At 43.1% G+C, this 16,922-nt stretch overlaps 1 protein-coding gene across 24 annotated transcripts in view; it reads left to right on the forward strand.

Moving 5' to 3' along the window:
- Positions 1 to 16,922, forward strand: part of KIAA1217 (KIAA1217 ortholog) — a 464,836-nt gene that overhangs the window by 387,641 nt on the left and 60,273 nt on the right. The window contains exon 1 of one of the 24 annotated variants that reach the window (XM_041765794.1): positions 10,164 to 10,291. The exons of 22 other annotated variants lie outside the window; for them this stretch is intronic. The gene's annotated coding sequence lies outside the window, so the exon portion shown is untranslated. Of the gene's footprint in view, positions 1 to 10,163; positions 10,292 to 10,532; positions 10,835 to 16,922 lie in introns of those variants that run through there. One more of the 24 variants, XM_041765795.1, reaches the window with a different exon arrangement.

A 16,922-nucleotide genomic window follows, 5' to 3' on the forward strand; every position in this document is an offset into this window, starting at 1 on the left:
ACGGATAGAACATCCTGTGCAAGGTGGACTCCTTGCAGTAGGAACTGAGGGAACATTCTGGATGCATATCCACAAACTGGATACCATTTTTGCTTGCCTTTAAAGCAAATCTAAAAATATATTTCCTAGCAGCTGTGTAACTGCAAAACAAAAAACTGCTCTACTGCAGCGCAAATTACTTACTAGATATCTCCAGGGTTCCGATCTTAATGCTTCAGAAATTTGCTTTAGATTTTATTGTATATATTTAGACCGAGGAGCCTATTAGCTTGCGATCTAGGAGAACCTCTACATTCTCATGAAAATGAGAAATGTGCCACTGTTGGCAACCTAAGGCTATAATTATGTTAATCTGACCATTTTAAGACTGAAATATGTTGTTTTAAAATGTTTCTGTATTTTTATTATTCGTAACAATGATCTGAAGAAATTTAGTGAAATGCTAATAAGTTTCTATTCAGTATCACTTTGTGACCAGAACATAAAAATGAGTCAAATGGGGTATTTTGATATGTTTAATTTTGACAGATAATTTTTATCCAGAGATATGTACTTCTATATATAGTGCATCTTAATATTATAAAAACTACCAAAACCTTTTTTTTTGTATTTTAAATGCGGATACAGCAAACATATGCATAAGGCTATCTTGACATATGAGTTCAGTAACAGCATTTCTACGTCTACATTAAATGGCACTTTGCAAAAAATAAATAAATAAATCTTCACACTTCACTGTACAAAAAGAGAGCCAAAAACTATTTTTTGAGCAATATAGCAAGAGAAATATTTTTCTATCAAGGACTATCCTAAAGTACACAGATTTTACTATTTCTAATCTAAATATGGGATGAGACCAGAATGGACAATATAATTGAAATTCTAAGAGCATCCAAAAACTTGTGTTTAACAAATTGGTTCAGCCTTGCCCTCAACAATCAAGACTTTTATTCTGGCCACAGGCACATTTCATTCTCAAAGAGAGGTACTCCCAGGTAGCAAGCTGCGAAAGGAAGGAGAAGGACCTAAAGCAGAGATGCGAGTAATCGCCCATCCCATAATTTTTAGAAATAATTAAGATTTGAATATACTTGTCATGTCAGGATAAAGTGCATTGGAAATCTTTATCTAGCCTAATCTGGCTTTAGAATCCCCAATTAATTTGGGAATAGGAAGGAGGAAAAGCACTTCCTTGAATGTGAGTCCACAGCATATAACTGGGACTTTCTTCTCAAGGATATGTCTTTGGAATAGAATACAGCATGGCGCGCCTACTTTCAGAATCTACATCCATTCTTTCTTCCTGTGAGCTCTTGTATCTCAAAAGGAGAGTGTGTCTTTCTCATCACGCTCCTATGAATATATTAAAGTGACTATTACCCATTCTGTTCATTTTACTTTCATTTGAGTGAGCCCAGGAATGCTTGTGGGAGACTTTAATGAGAACCCATGCTGATCATGTTTCTCTGCATGCAAAGTTATACCAGAATAATTCAGCTCACTTGATGCTCACAGAACTAGGAGGGTAAGCACAGAAGGTATTCCTGAAGCAACACGGTATCAGAACCAGAGGCTCAGAAAAGTTCTGTGGCAGAGCTACAGTCGTGGTGGTGAGACCACAGACAAGGTCCTCGGAGGGCAGTCTTTTCATTCATAATCCAGCGCTCCTTCTGCCACAACCCACCTTTCCTTGGTCATCATGGTGGGGAGGAGTGCTGATGGAAGAGGACCATTCAACCTTTGAAAAAAATTTTGAGGGGAAACTAATTTGTGAACTGCAGTCTGTTGAAGGAGAAGTTGAGGATGAGAGTCATGAGAAAGAAGCCAGTGTCTCACTGTGCAAATTGTACGAAACTCCCTCTGTCTGTTTATTCACCCATGTCTTCCTCTCTTCTCTGGGAGGCAGTTTACCCTAATGTTGCTTTTCAGGGAAGGGGAGACAAGTAAGAGAAAGGATAATACAAAAAAAGGAAAAAAGAAAGAAAGAAAAGAAAAAGAAAGAAGAAAAAGAAAGAAAGAAAGAAAGAAAGAAAGAAAGAAAGAAGAAAGAAAGAAAGAAAGAAAGAAAGAAAGAAAGAAAGAAAGAAAGAAAGAAAGAAAGAAAGAAAGAAAGAAAAAGACTGAGATTGGGTCGGGTAGTGGGGGAAGCTGAGGTACTTTGGGGTCATCCTGGAGCCTCTTTCTCCTTGAAGTGAGTTGAAAGCTCTGGCTGCTGGTCACGAGCTTGGAAAGGCTCCACAGATGGCAGAGCATTTTCTTCACCTGTCTTGCCATCCATGTGGCAGAGCATTCTTTCCTTTCAGGGGCAGTGTTTTGGGGTGGGGTTGAGGTACAACTAGAATATGTCTGCCCCCTTGCCCGATGTCGGCACTCTGTCACATGGACCGTGACTTCCTTACATTGGGTCACTGAGCCTGTAGCCCATCATGTTTGTTACTCGCGAGCTACCCAGATTCAGGAACCCAGGGCTCCCCTCGGAGTGTAGGAATGCTCAAAGTCCGGCAGTCCTTGGGACACAGGGAAGCAGATCTCATCTCTGAGGAGGAAGCTTCTGGCAGCCTTGGAACCGAGTGGGGAAGCTGGCTAACCTCCCCCAGCTGTCGAGCAGGGCAAGGCCGGGCAGGGCGTGGGTGGAGAGCTTGCCAAGCCCAGCCTCGGGGTATGCACGACTCCCAAACTGCTTGTCTTTGAGGCTGTTATTTATCCAAATAAGGAGAAGTGGTGGTTTTGCTGACCATCTCAGATTTCGCAGCCATGTCCACTGGCTTGCTGGCTGACTGATCTGATATTTGAACTGAAAACACCAAGGTATTCCTTTGAAATGGAGCACTCTGGTGGGGCTCATGGGTGTCCTGGAGTCATCATTTGGAAGGTGGTTTCCCTCCACCCCCCCCCCCCATTTGTAGATAACTGGAGTATGGTCTGGTGTCTGTGGCTGCTCTCCTGTGTCTCTAACATTCAATACAGAAGACTTTGTTCAGGTATTTCTGACCCTGATTTGAGATGGAAAGAATACTGATCTCTGTGATCCCTGAACCACCGCCTTCCTTTGATGAGTGTTCAGAGAAGGTCAAGTCTCCACACTGATTTTTTACCACTATAGTATGAGATTTTTCTGGCACTTCACAGATCCTGGCCCTGGTATTTGCCTTTGGGTAGGACACTTGAAGTCATAGAGCCCCAGTTCCTCATCTGTAAGATTGGGATTATGATGTTTATCTGATGGGAATCCACTGGGAATTAAATGAGGTGATTTTGGAAAGCACTTGGTAAATAGGAGGTCTCCAAAAATATCCGTTCCCTTGTTACCTTTCCATCTTCTCCTGGCAGATTTAGATGAAAATATTTATAGAGAAATTATAGATAATTATCTCTGCTACCCAAAGTTTAATAAGGTCAGCTTTCTGAACTAGGATTTAACCAAACCCACAGTGGAATGGAGATTTCGATGTGAGCTTACCACTTCCCCTCTACTCCCTAGAGCAGTGGGTCTTCAAGAAGTTCCCTGGACCAACAGCTCAGCATCACCTGGGGATCTGTTAGCAATGCAAATACTCAGACCCAACTCCTGACCTGCTGTATTGGAAACTCTGGTTGTGGAACCCATTAACCTGTGTTTTATTGAGCACTCGGCATGATCACAATGTATGTTGACATTGGAGAACCGCTAGCTGTTTGGGTCAGAGCTCTACTTACCTATTCCTCCAGGGCAGTTGGTCTTCCCCACCTCTTGTCTCTAATTAGCCCGTACTCCCTGCTTGGAATACCTAAGAAAGCAGCCTTTTTCTTATCTCCTGGAATTCTGCTCATAATTTATGGATTCATTTAAATCTCACCTCTTCAGAGAAGTGTTCCTCAGCTCTCCCAGCCAGAAGAATCCTACTTTTGTATAGTTTCTGAGAGATTTGTGTATTGCACTCATTTAATACTTGCCACAGTTATTCTTGCTTCATCTTATTTTGAATATTCATATACATGCCTCGGTATCCCTACTAGAATGTAAGCTCTGCAAAGGTAAGAGGTATGTCTTAAAGATCCTCTTTCCTTCATCGGCCTTAACCATGGGCTTTGTATACCTAGTGGCTATTCAGTTACCATTTCATGGACATACAGAATGCGATAGTTTAGAGATAGTCTAGATCAGAATTATTGTTTATATGTATTGTGAACCTGGTGTTACACAGCTGAATCAGAGTGCAAGTTCCAACATGCTCCATTGACTACCAGAAGACACCCCGAATGGGGGGCATTTGGGGCCACTGACTTGGTCCACACTGGCAGATGCTCTTGTGTTCTTTGCCACAGATTCCCTGAAAACAGATGCATTTTTTTTTCTTTAAGATTTCATTTATTGATTGATGAGAGACACAGAGAGAGGCAGAGACATAGGCAGAGGGAGAAGCAGGCTCCATGCAGGGAGCCCGATGTGGGACTTGATCCCAGAACCCTGGGATCATGCCCTGAGCCAAAGGCAGGTGTTCAACCACTGAGCCACCCAGGTACCCCAAAGATGCATTTTTAAAAGTATATTCATTTCATTTATAAACCTGAAACCTTTTAGATTCTTTGATAACTAATGAGAACTGGGCAAATGGATGAGCCTATATAACTGTACAACACAGGGCATCATTTTCAGTCTTACACAAAAGAAGTTTCTCAGCTCACACTCAATCCACCTGGGATTCCCATAGAACTTCTTTTGGTTTGAGAGTTGCTGCTGAGAGGAGAGCAATTGGCTCTTCTGAACCCACGAAGAACTGGCACAAGGGCTGTTTCCATCCAGATCTGCATTGCTTGTTTATTTTGAGGAAAGATTGAACTTGGTGGATTTGTGAATTATTGTCCTTCAGCGTAATCCTCTGAGGCTCTTCAGCCTCACATGATCCTTGCTCCTTTTGACACATTAGCTAATATCGTTCAGCTGAAGGTCAAAATAACAGCACAACTAAAAAACTTTTCATCAGAAGCTACCTATAAAATCCCCTTTTAAAACTGGTTCTGCTGACATAACTCATCTTATGTTGTGTGTTTGTTCTGTTTTGTAATAAAGCCAACACATGTCCTCCTTTGATTGATATGAAAACAGACAGGGGGGTGATGCTGTGAGAAGGGCCATGATTGTAACCGGGATCCACAGGGCTGACTCCAGAAAAGCTATGAGGAAAGAAGGAGAGGTGCTGAGGGACATGGAGTAGACCTGAAGAGGTAACACCTATCAGGGAACATTCGGTGGTAGGACACTAGGACTGCTCGGACACTGCCACGGGAGTCCTGGGATGTGACACAACAGTGACAGACCAGGAATGAAAGACCATTTGTTTTCCAGCTTGGCATCTACCACTCATCAATTTGTTTACCACCGTTTTCTCCACTGAAAAATATCTATCGTTAAGCTGTGGCTGTAGAGCATAAAATCCTGCATAGATTGTCCTCACCGTGCTGTGTAAGTTGAGATATGGTGAGAATGTGTTATATTGTCAAACTGAAATATTTTTTTTTAAATCCTTACACTGTTGTCATGTGACCATACTGTAGCTATGTAGTAGTGTTGTATCAACTTTTTTCACTTATAATCGACTCAGTTTCCCTGATGAAAGGTTAGAGGAGCATAAGGTACAGTGATAGAATTACAGAGCCTCATTCAGTGACTTATGCATCTCTGAGAGGTGTGGTCCAAGGAATGGCACTCAGTACTGGGATGGGAGTCATAGTGATAAAGAATGTTAATCAAATGAGGCCTACAGGGATGCCTGGGTGGCTCACTGGTTGAGCATCTGCCTTTGGCTCAGAGCATGGTCCCAGGGTCCTGTGATCAAGTCCTACATCAGGCTCCCTCCGGTGAGCCTGCTTCTCCCCTTGCCTGTGTCTCTGCCTCTCTCTGTGTCTTTCATGAATAAATACATAAAATCTTTAAAAAAAAATGAGGCCTAGACATTTTGTACCATAAGTAATCTGGCATGTATGACTACTATATGTGTGTGTATACGTATACGAGTGTGCATGTGTATATATACATGTTTACACATCTATAACTAGTGGTGTAGTGATATCTGTATAGTGATTATTAGTGATACAGAATATGTATCACTTTTTAAAGATTTATTTATTAGAGAGAGCGCGCACATGAGGAGAGGCAGAGGGAGAGGGAGAGAAGTAGACTCACTGCTGAGTAGAGATCTCGACAACTCAGGGATGGATCCCCAATATCGTGATCTGCACTAAAATCAAGAGTTGGATGCTGAACTGACTGAGCCACCCAGGTGCCCCTACACATAACTTATTTTGAGGCAATAATAATAGTAATCAAGGGGGTGTCTGGATAGTTCATTCCTAAGCCCAGCTGAGATGGCTACTGTTCTTTTCCTTTGCTGTGAAAATCTGGATCAGAGAGTGAAACAGGTGAGGAACTTCTCAATTCACCACACACTGCACGCTGAAGGTCAGAGGTTAAGCAGAGAAAGCCTCAGTAGTCCCTGCAGGGAAGGCCTCGGGGGGCAGGACTCCTCTCAGAGCAGTACACCATGTTTTGGGGGACACTGGATTTCACACTTTAGGAAGAATCAGTGAACACAGTAGCAAGGCTGAAGATGAGCATTCTTGCAGCTTCTCTGCTTTGTCTTTGGGCAAAGTTTCTTTCTTTCTTCTTTTCTTTTAAGATCTTATTTTTAAGTTGTCTCTATACCCATCATGGGGCTTGAACTTATGACCCCGAGATCAAGATTCCCACGTTCCACTGACTGAGCCAGCCAGGCTCCTTTGGGCAAAGTGCTTAACTAATCCTTACACTTCCATTTCCTAATCAATCAAATGGGAATAGGAACCCCTGATCCATGCATTTCCCTTGGGTTCTGAGGCCCATGAAATAAAATCATGAAAGCCCTATGAATGGGCACCTGGGTGGCTCAGTGATTGAGTGTCTGCCTTTGGCTCAGGACATGATCCCCGGGTCCTGGGATCGAGTCCCACATCGGACTCCCTGCAGGGAAGCCTGCTTCTCCCTCTGCCCTTGTCTCTGCCTCTTTCTGTGTGTCTCTCATGAATAAATAAATAAAATCTTAAAAAATATATATTTCTTTTACAATCCTTTATAGAATAAGGACTGTTGTCAATAAACAAAGCATAAGTATTATACATTGCAGAGTGCATGTTGACAAGCTAAATAGGAGTTTAGAGAACAGTCATAAAAGGAAAAATAAAGTCGAAGACACCGAAAAGTTCTATTTGGGTGACAGAAATGACTTACCACTAGCAACAAATCTAGAAGCTCCAGAATGGGAGTTCTGTATAAAAGAATAGTGTCAAAAAAAAAAAAAAAAAAAAGAATAGTGTCCATACAGGCACTGAGTGGATGCGTAGGGACATGGAGATGAGACCCGAGGAGTTATTTGCACTATCTGTTACAAGTGGTAGAAAGAAGATACCATTTTACAAACTGTAACTATTTTAGGTACAAAAGGAGGTTGTCCTTGGCCTGGATGAGACAGGAGTATCCCAGAACAAGATTGAGTATCGGTGAGCGAAGCACATTTTTCTTTTATCTGTCCTACAGCTCCACACAGTTACTGACTGTGGCTTGGGAGTTAAATGATTTATTTAACATTACTTTAGTGTGTTCCAGACTGGGATCTTTAATCACCATTGGGCACAGTGTTAAGTCTGCCAGGGGCTCAGCAGAGTTGCCCCTGTCAAAATATTTGTGGGAATTACTCTCATCTTAAATATAGCCGTCAGCTAACCAGTGACTGGACCATCTCTTTCCTGAGAATTAAGTAATTTTGGCAACAGTCTGTCTGTCTCGTGTCTGGGAGACATTCCATTTATGATCAAATGAAACATTAATAGTTTCGCTAAAACCTCACAAATGACCGACCGTCTTTCCAATTTTAACAGTGTAAGCAAGATGAACTTGAGATTTTTTCCAACGTCATAATTGCTTCCCTTCACAATGCCGTCTTCGTGCTTATAAGCACATCTCAAATTTCCTTTTATCACATGTAATTTTTAAAAAGCCAATAAAGAAATGAATGAGAGAGAGAGAGAGAGAGAGAGAGAGGAAATAGAAATAAATTTCACAAGACTGTTAGCCTTACCAGAGCATAAAAATGATTTCCTGTTGAGGTAATGCTGACTATTTACTAGCATGTTCTTTTTTAATACTGACTCAAAAGAAATAAATTGCTTCCACTTTGCTTATAGTGCCAGTTAATGAAAGGAAGAAGGAGAATCAATAGTAGAACACTTAATACACCACTATGGGAAGAACAAATCAGCAAATGCTGCAGCATCCCAGGGCAGGTCATGCCAAGGAAGGCAGGTCATGCAGAAAGGACTCAGTGGGCGGGGACTTAGTGGTTGGCCACACCCAGACTGAGCCAGATTTCCTGGTGAGTTAGCCTGAATGAGCTGTTCTCTGGAGGGCATGAGCCAGGCAGGTGAAGCTGAGTCCTGTATGGCACCAGCATATTGCTTAGGAAATTAGCCTACCTAGTTCCGCAGCTGACATTCTAGGACCTTAGGATAGCGAACCCCGCCTAGCCCCCCAAGGATGACCTGTGTGCTTCTTACCAGAGGTATAACTCATCCTGATTCATCGCAGCATTGGGCCAGCTTTCAAACTCCTGACAGGGAATTACAGCTCTCCCTAATGATGAAGCCATGCATGGAGTCTCCAGACCATGCCCTGAAGCATGTAGAAAGCGAAAGGGAATTGCTCTGAATGTGACAGGGAGGAAGAGATGGGAGAGGCAAACCGACCTTCCCTCACCTTGCACCCCATGACCTGCATGGCACCAGGGTCAGAGGAAGCCACCTGTCTCTGCTGTAGCTGACATGGACTTGTGTGATGAGTGTGCTCAAAGCATAAGCCTTAGTGAAACAGCAGTGAGAGCTCAGTGTGTCTGTTTTCGGGGGGGGGGGGGGGGGGAATGACCCTGACTGCACACATTCATTCATTCTCAGGATCAGTCCTGCAGGTATAACAGCAGGTAAATTAGTACAAGAGCCATGCTGCTTAGGACGTCTGCATGCCATGAAACAGGGTCTTTGGGGGTGTCGTAGGGGTGGGAGCCTGGCTCAATCAGACAAGGAAGACCAACCCCGACATCCCCCTTCCTGGAAAGCGTGTGTTTGACCCAACAAACAGAATGTGCCAGATGTGTGCCAGATGCGTCAGGGGCTGATAGTGTGTGCTTCCCGGACTCCAGTGAGAAATAACAAACTCGCTGATTAGATTAAAAATCGAAGCAGGGGTTTTCGCATTCCTTCTACTCTTTTCTGACCTCTTAGGTGGCATCTCTTGCAACCACTTCATCCGAATATTATTTCTAATGAGACAGTTTAGAGGGTGACGCTGTCCTGTGTGCCATTGTCTCCCTCCCTTAATAACCACAAAGTGTGGTGACGACAGTAAACAGTTTTTCAAGAAACCCTGCAGCGCCAACTGGATTTGAACCTGGGAGATGTCATGGAATTCTTTGGGTCAGCAAGATGAGGCCTCGAAAAACCTTAAGATGTTTGAAAAATGCGCAGGCTTCCCGGAGCGTGGTGGCCGGGTGTGGCACGAGGCCAGTGGGGCTTGCAGCCCAGCATCTTGAACTCCTGGCTGCTGCATTGCCACTTGGGTGGCTCTTCCACTCAGGTGAGTCCCTGGGGGCTCAGGAAGCCTGGTGGTGATCACACAGAGCCTACCTGCAAGCTAAGGAAATGCTTTTCCTCGCTCACCTTTTGTTAGCAATGCGTTGATACCTGTCCTCTGCTCAGCAGCGCACAAGCCACTTCTTGTCGGGAACACATACGTTCTCTTGCCCGCTGGCTCCCCTGCCGCAGAGCAGCTGCATTGACATCAGTTGCCGAAGGGGGGGGTCTCTGGAGACTGCCCGGGCCTCTCTCCTCCTCCGCCTGGTTGAGGGTGGGGCAGAAGGGCTGTGGCTTCCTTTCTCGAATCCTCTCTTGGGGCATCGTTGGCTAGCCCTCCTTACCTTTCCCTCCTCTTTCAGGTACGTTTTCCAGAGGGATCGCTACTGCTACTGCTTGCGTGGCGCTGCGCGGGCCTGGTGAACGGCTGCTACCCAAAGTTCAGCTCGGTAAAGCCAAGCTGGTTAATTAATAGACAGCCGCCTTCATCATCTTTATGCTCTCTTTCCTGTGGTATAAACCAGGGAGCGGGGAGGCTCACGTTTCCTTCACTTGCCAATCCACCGACTTGAGAAGCTAGGCAGCGGGATGAGTGTGCGGGCTGCTGGTCTATCTAGATTTTCGCAGCAGAACTCAAGCTGAGCGGTGGTCCAATACGGTAATTAGCACACTGGGTTTTCCGATGGCTTTGTGGTGGCTGGTTGTCCGTTTGAATGATCCTGTTTGCCTTAATCAAATCGAGTTTGTGGTTTTTCCTTCCCTGTTAGCCCATTTACCTAGGCCTCCCAGAGTTTGCTCGTTGGTGTGTGTTTTCCGTGTAAGCAGTTGTTAAAGGCCTGAGTCACCCATGAGGTAGCCTGTGGTTGGTTTGAGCTAAGATTACCCAGTGACTAATTTCCAAGGGGAGGAGAAATTGGCTTATCAGGGGGAGGACTACTTTTCATCCATGCCTGTGACAGCCTCATTCAGAAGCCTGGGTAAAACACAATGGTCTTTACTGGTGGTAAACACTCAAGCTGGGAACATTTTATGACCTGGGGCCTTTGCAATTTCTTCCCTGAAGAGAAAGCAGTCTAAAGTATCCAAATGTGGAACTGAGGATTTAGATGAAGCCAGCAAACAAAGGACGCGCGTAATTGGGAGCTGAGCCAAAGTGTTTTCTTCACAGCGTTAGTTATACAGGTGATTTCCTTAAGAAAAAGTAAGTGGCTTTAATTCTTTGAGGATGAGAGTCCCATAAGAATCCTTCTCAGTTTTGTCCGGTTACTTCATTGTGTGGTCCGACTGAGTGGTATGTTTACAAATTCTAGAACTGGAAGGGTGGGGTTTGAAATATAATAAACTGTGCATACTACTCCCTTTCCGCAAAGAATATATGTATTTTAAATAGTCCGCAAAGAGACATGATTACATGAGACAGTTTCCCAAAACGATTTGAAATAAACATTGTGTATGCTAGGTCCCCCCCCCCCCCCGGAAATAATTATAAGAGTTTTGCCCCTTCTTCTCTTGCGTTCAAGAAACTTCTAAGTAAGTTATGTTTGGTTTAACTTACTGGGTTTTGGAGAAATGAAATAGAGATAGGTGTGAGGATTCCTAACTCAAATTTCAGATAATTAATTTGAAACTGTCCCAGATTTCGGCCCCTCGGAAGTCTGAGCCATACAGCTTACTGAGGTCTGTACCGTGGGCAGGGACAGCAGCCTCTCACCCAGGGCTGTGGTGCTGGGCTCTGGAAGAAACGTTACTGTTTATAAGAACTGGAAGTGCTCAACCGAGAGGGAGCAGGGCTTTGGACAGTCATGGTAGGAGGGACAGACGATCCACCAACAAAGTAGGTGAGTGACGGAGAATAGTCTAGTTCATACGTTGCCAGTATATCTAGTGTAGATAAATGAGCATTCTCTTTGTCTGGGCCAAGGTGTAGGCAGATAGAGATCCATGTTGGATTCTGGTCAGGTGTTAAAAGAACCTTTATTCTTGCATTTGGGTTCTCTTTTTCTTGCTGTAAAATGAAAAATCTTCAAAGCTCACATAAAGACAGGAGTGTTGAAACCTCCTGGGACTAAAGTATCGGTGATATAATGAATGCAGATATTTTGAGAGAGATGAGATGATAAGGAGATTAGGGAGACTAGTGGAGAAGAAGGCAAGCTGGCATATGAAAGAGGGTGACAACGGTATGGGATGGGTGTGCGTGTTTTGCTCATTTATTTTACTTTTAAAGTTTGCTATACTTTTCTCCTAACTCAGACCTCTTAGGTCTGCAGGAAGAACTCATTATGCATTTAATGCCATTTCTGTCCTCATTGACCAAAAAAAGACCAGTTAAACACCAAAACAGGACTGTAGGTGCCTGATTCCAGGAAGGTATCTCGATGGAAAGAACACTAACATATAAGGTTGGGAATTTTAAAACTATGTATCATAGAATCTTAATCATCATCCTGATTGTCAATCAGACAGTGAATAGCTCCTAGAGTATATAAAGTCCACTTTATATTGGAATAGTAAGTGGTCTCCTTGAGAGAACACAGTAAAGACTTGAAAGAAATTCTCTTTTTGGGATCCCTGGGTGGCGCAGCGGTTTGGCGCCTGCCTTTGGCCCAGGGCGCGATCCTGGAGACCCGGGATCGAATCCCACGTCGGGCTCCCGGTGCATGGAGCCTGCTTCTCCCTCTGCCTGTGTCTCTGCCTCTCTCTCTCTCTCTCTCTCTCTGTGCGACTATCATAAATAAAAAAAAATAAAATAAAAACAGTTTCCTTTAAAAAAAAAAAAAAGAAATTCTCTTTTCATCTTCCCATCCCTTCTGCCTCATTTTAAGAGTGATCACCTTTACTTTACCCATACATACCCATTAGTGTTTGAACCGAAGTTTTCAAATTTTAAAGGTTCACTCTGGTTGTAGGTTTCAAACGTTTTCCCACTATATCATGGAAACATCGTGTCATTCTTTTTCTGGGCTCTCTGTGGAGCTGAGGATGAAATTATCATGGGTTCTTTTTAAAACTCAGTCCTGGAAAGTCCGTCATAGCTTGGCAAAGCGAGGTAAAAATTCTGCCAGAGTCTTCCAACTTCCAAGACACCCCGATTGATGGAGATCTGTTCCGTCAGAGCTGAATGCTTGTATTCACCTCCACTGTGGGTGACTCAGGTGGACACTGATTCTTTCAGTGACCCTATTGGGTGATGGCAAGATGAATTTGAAGTGGACAAGGTGAGGCTGATAAGTAGCATTACCATCAGGTACATGATGCTGATTGTGTTGGGCTAGGATCCATCCTTGTTGGCCAAAGTCCCATTCTGGATGGTAGATTGGTACCCATGTCATACTAGCTACTGGCTGTTCAATAAATATCTTAACTATCACCCACATTCCCCTATGAGTGCAGCGTGTATCAGAATTATTGTTAATTGCTACATTTCCTTTTAAATTCATCTACACATGACAGCAAGAAAGTCCAATGAAATTTTTTTGGTGTTTTATTTTTAAAGTTAGTTGTATCATACACCTCCTAACCATTTATTTTCACATCACCAAGCACGGTGTGTTTTTAAAAAATATCTATGCAGGCATTTCTGTGTTTTTTTTTTTTGTTTTTAAATTACTCAACATTTCATTAATTTTTTTTTAAATTTACATATTCTTTTCATTAATATTCTTTATACTTCTAGACAGTTCTGTACCACTCTGATTCTTAGTGTGTCTTCCTACTCTCTTGCCAGAAAAAGGGGGGAAGAATTCACTGTATGTTAATTGAGCTCAGAATCCCCCAAATCCTGATGTAATCTGAAGCCAGATAAAGAAGACTACAGTTTAGATGGTTGTTTATCTTAAGTGGGTTCTAGACATTTGAAACCTTTTTTAAAAATTTTATATCAATAATGACAATAGTACCTATCATGTGTTGCACTTATTTGCCTTGACCACTGTGTTATGCTTTATACTCATATATGAATCTGCATGAATTTACCTTTACCTTCGTTTGGATTAAATCTTGCATTGTGTGGCCTGATTGCGTAGCCCATCCCTCTTGTATTTTACGCTCTGTGAAACCCTGCCTTGTTGCCATTTTTCTTTTCACTGAGCCTTGCCTTGTGGAAGATAGGAAGGAATAGTTATTTATAGAGGATCTGTATAGATCTACTGCACAGCTTCTGTCATTAGGTTGCTCAGCCATTGTGGAAGGGGAATCAGGTGTGTCATGGCACAGTGACCTTGGGAATGCCCTCCTCAGGTCTAAGCCCTGAGCACCTGAGTCATGAGGGGTCCAGCGAGTGAGCAGATAGAGGACCATGTGGGCTAGAGTGTCATATCTGGGCCACATGGAGCAGGGGCACCTAGAGCCCAACCTTGACCCTCACCATTGGTTTGGATCCATGAGGAAATGAGGAGAGAGTCCCAAGGGTGACAGCCTAGGGATGTCCCAAGTTTGGTTTAGAGCTGGGAACAGACTAACCGATTGTAGGAGTGTGTGTGTTGAGGATGTGGGACTAGTGAAGATAAAATTGTAACTGTGTATGAGGAGCCTGCATAGTCTGGGGTCCCCGGAAACAGTTGGCCTCCTCAGGGGACTGAGGAGCCAATACAATGGTGTTCAGATGACACACCCTCAAATGATTCCTTTCATTTGCTCCATATTTGCATCTTGCTTGCATTTTTTTACTGGTTATTTCCATTATGAAATCCATCATAATTTGTAAAACTCCCGGATTAGGGACTCTGCACCACTGGATTCTTGTGGAGACAAGATAAGAAAGCCATGAGATTCCCAAAGCTTCTCCCCTTACATGCTTATCTAAGAGATGTACATAGGAATGCACCTTCTCAAGGGCAGAAAATTGGGGGCTTTATTTAGAACTGTGTCCTAGAACAATGCCTGGTTCTTAGCAAGTGCCTGGTAGTTACTGTTTACTAAATGAATGAATGCATAAAGCAAGGAATCAGCATGTATTCAGAACACTGCACTCTGTTTCATTTTCAACCTTCTCTTGTTGCCTCTGCTTTCTCTTGTCTCATCCCCATCACACACACCATGGGTCTCTTGATAGTTCATTTTGGCTTTTGTCCATTTGAACTTTCCTCCTCTTTCCTCATGCCCCTACCTCACCCACCCCCCAACTGTTCATGCCCTCCTTGGGTGTCACATCTCCCAAAAGTCTGGATGGGAATGTGGACTCCTGTAACAGCACAAGTAGAACTTGAAGAGTGGTCTAGGGAGGTCCCAAAGCTGTCCCTCTTTTCTCTTGTAGCCATTTGGAGAATCTCAGAGACTTCATGATTACCCTCTGGGGTTTTATCCAAAAAAAATGTATCACATACTCATATTTTGAATTAATCTGTATTTTTGTGTTCTGCCCCTTGCTACATACAGTAGTGAAATTGCAAATTAGTTTCACTTTGCCCCATTAACTTGATTCTTTTATTTATTGAGATATAATTGACATATAACATTATATTAGTTTCAGCTGTACAACATACTGATTTAATATTTGTACAGATTGCACATAATCACCACAATAAGCCCAGTTAACATCCATTACCATATATAGTTACACACTTTTTCTTGTGTGGAATATAAGAAATAGTGAAAGGGACCATAAAGGAGGTGGGTGGGGGAACTGAGTGGGGAAAAATTAGAGAGGAAGACAAACCATGAGAGACTCCTAACTCTGAGAAACAAAGGGTTGCAGAAGGGGAGGTGGATGAGAGGATAGGGTAACTAACTGGGTGATGGGCATTAAGGAGGACGATGAGATGAGCACTGGGTGTTATACTTTATGTTGGCAAATTGAGTTTAAATAAAACGAAAAAATGTTTTAAATTAAAATAAAAGTTAAAAATATGTAAATTCCAAAAAGAAAACCTGTTCAGCCTCCACATCCAAATTAAATATTAAGTTGCTAATAAACCTATTCTATTTGTTACTCATTCAAAGAAAATCTACTCTCCTAGCAACTTTCAGATATACAATACAGTATTATTAATTATAGTCACCATGCTGTACATTACATCCCCATGACATTTATTTTATAACCGCAGTTTACACTTTAGACCCCCTTCATCCATTTCAGTCAACCCCAATGTCCTGCCTCTGTCAACCACCAGTATGTTCTCTGTGTCTATGATTCTTGAGTCATTGATTCTTTAGTCATTGTTTCTTCCAAAGGAGAGCTAATGGAGCAAAGGAGACCCAGTGGGAGTCCTCACTCTCTTGAACTGTATGGGAATGACACAGCTCAGAAGTCACTGCTGCCTGGGCAAGAAGTAGCCAGCTTCTGATGGACTACTCCATCAGGCTCCCCATCACATGGCAGCCCCAGAGGGTCTTTCTGAGGATTCCCTCTCTCTACTGTGCCTGAAATTCTCTTCCCTCTTTTTTCCCCATCCTCCCCACTATGAGTTTTGCCTCCAATTGCATTCTTATCTCCTAGACCATTATTTTCTCCCAACTTCTTGGAGCTGGTTTTCCCTAGGCTCAGGGAAAGCGTTGGCGAAATAATGAATGAAACTTACTTCTTACTTTCTCTGTGCATTTTCTTACCCTCTCTGGCCATGTTCCTAGATTGTATCTGCTTGGAAAAATAGGAAAGATTTTCCAGGCCTAATATTAGAAAAATATGCTCAGGAGAAATTTTAGAAAATACAATTTTAACACTTTTGATAACATTAGATCCACATTTATTAAGTATCTTAAAGAAGCTATGACCCCCAAAATGTAAACCACTGCACTACTTTCCCCCCAAACCTCACAATGTTGAGCTCTTTATTGGGCGTTTCTTGTGGTTGCTGCAACAAACTACTACATACTGAGTGGCTTAAAACATCACAAACTCATTACCTTACAGTTGTAGCCATCAGAAGTCCAGAATGGGTTTCAAAGGCCAATATCAAAGTGTTAGCAGCACCACATTCCCTCTGGAAGCTTCAGGGGAGAATCCATTTCCTTGCCTTTTCCAGCTTTTCGAAACTACCTGCATCCCTCAGCTCCTAGGCCCTTCTTCCATCTGCACAATCAGCGGCGGCGAATTTCAACCTCTCTCTCTGATCCCGCTTCTGTTCTCACACGTCCTTCCCTGACGCTGACCCCTTCCTCACTCTGTAGTGTGGTGGCATTGGGTCCATCTGGATAGTCCGGGATAATCTTCATATCTCAATATTCTTAAAAAGGAACATCGCAGAGTCCCTTTGGACACATAAGGTTCCAGAGATTAGAGTGTGGACGTGCTGCAGAAGGAGGGGCCGTTTAGCCTGTTGCAGCAGGAAGGCCACACTGTCACACTGAGC

The sequence above is a fragment of the Vulpes lagopus genome, chromosome 8 (genome assembly GCF_018345385.1).
Source record: "Vulpes lagopus strain Blue_001 chromosome 8, ASM1834538v1, whole genome shotgun sequence".
Classification (NCBI taxonomy): domain Eukaryota; kingdom Metazoa; phylum Chordata; class Mammalia; order Carnivora; family Canidae; genus Vulpes; species Vulpes lagopus.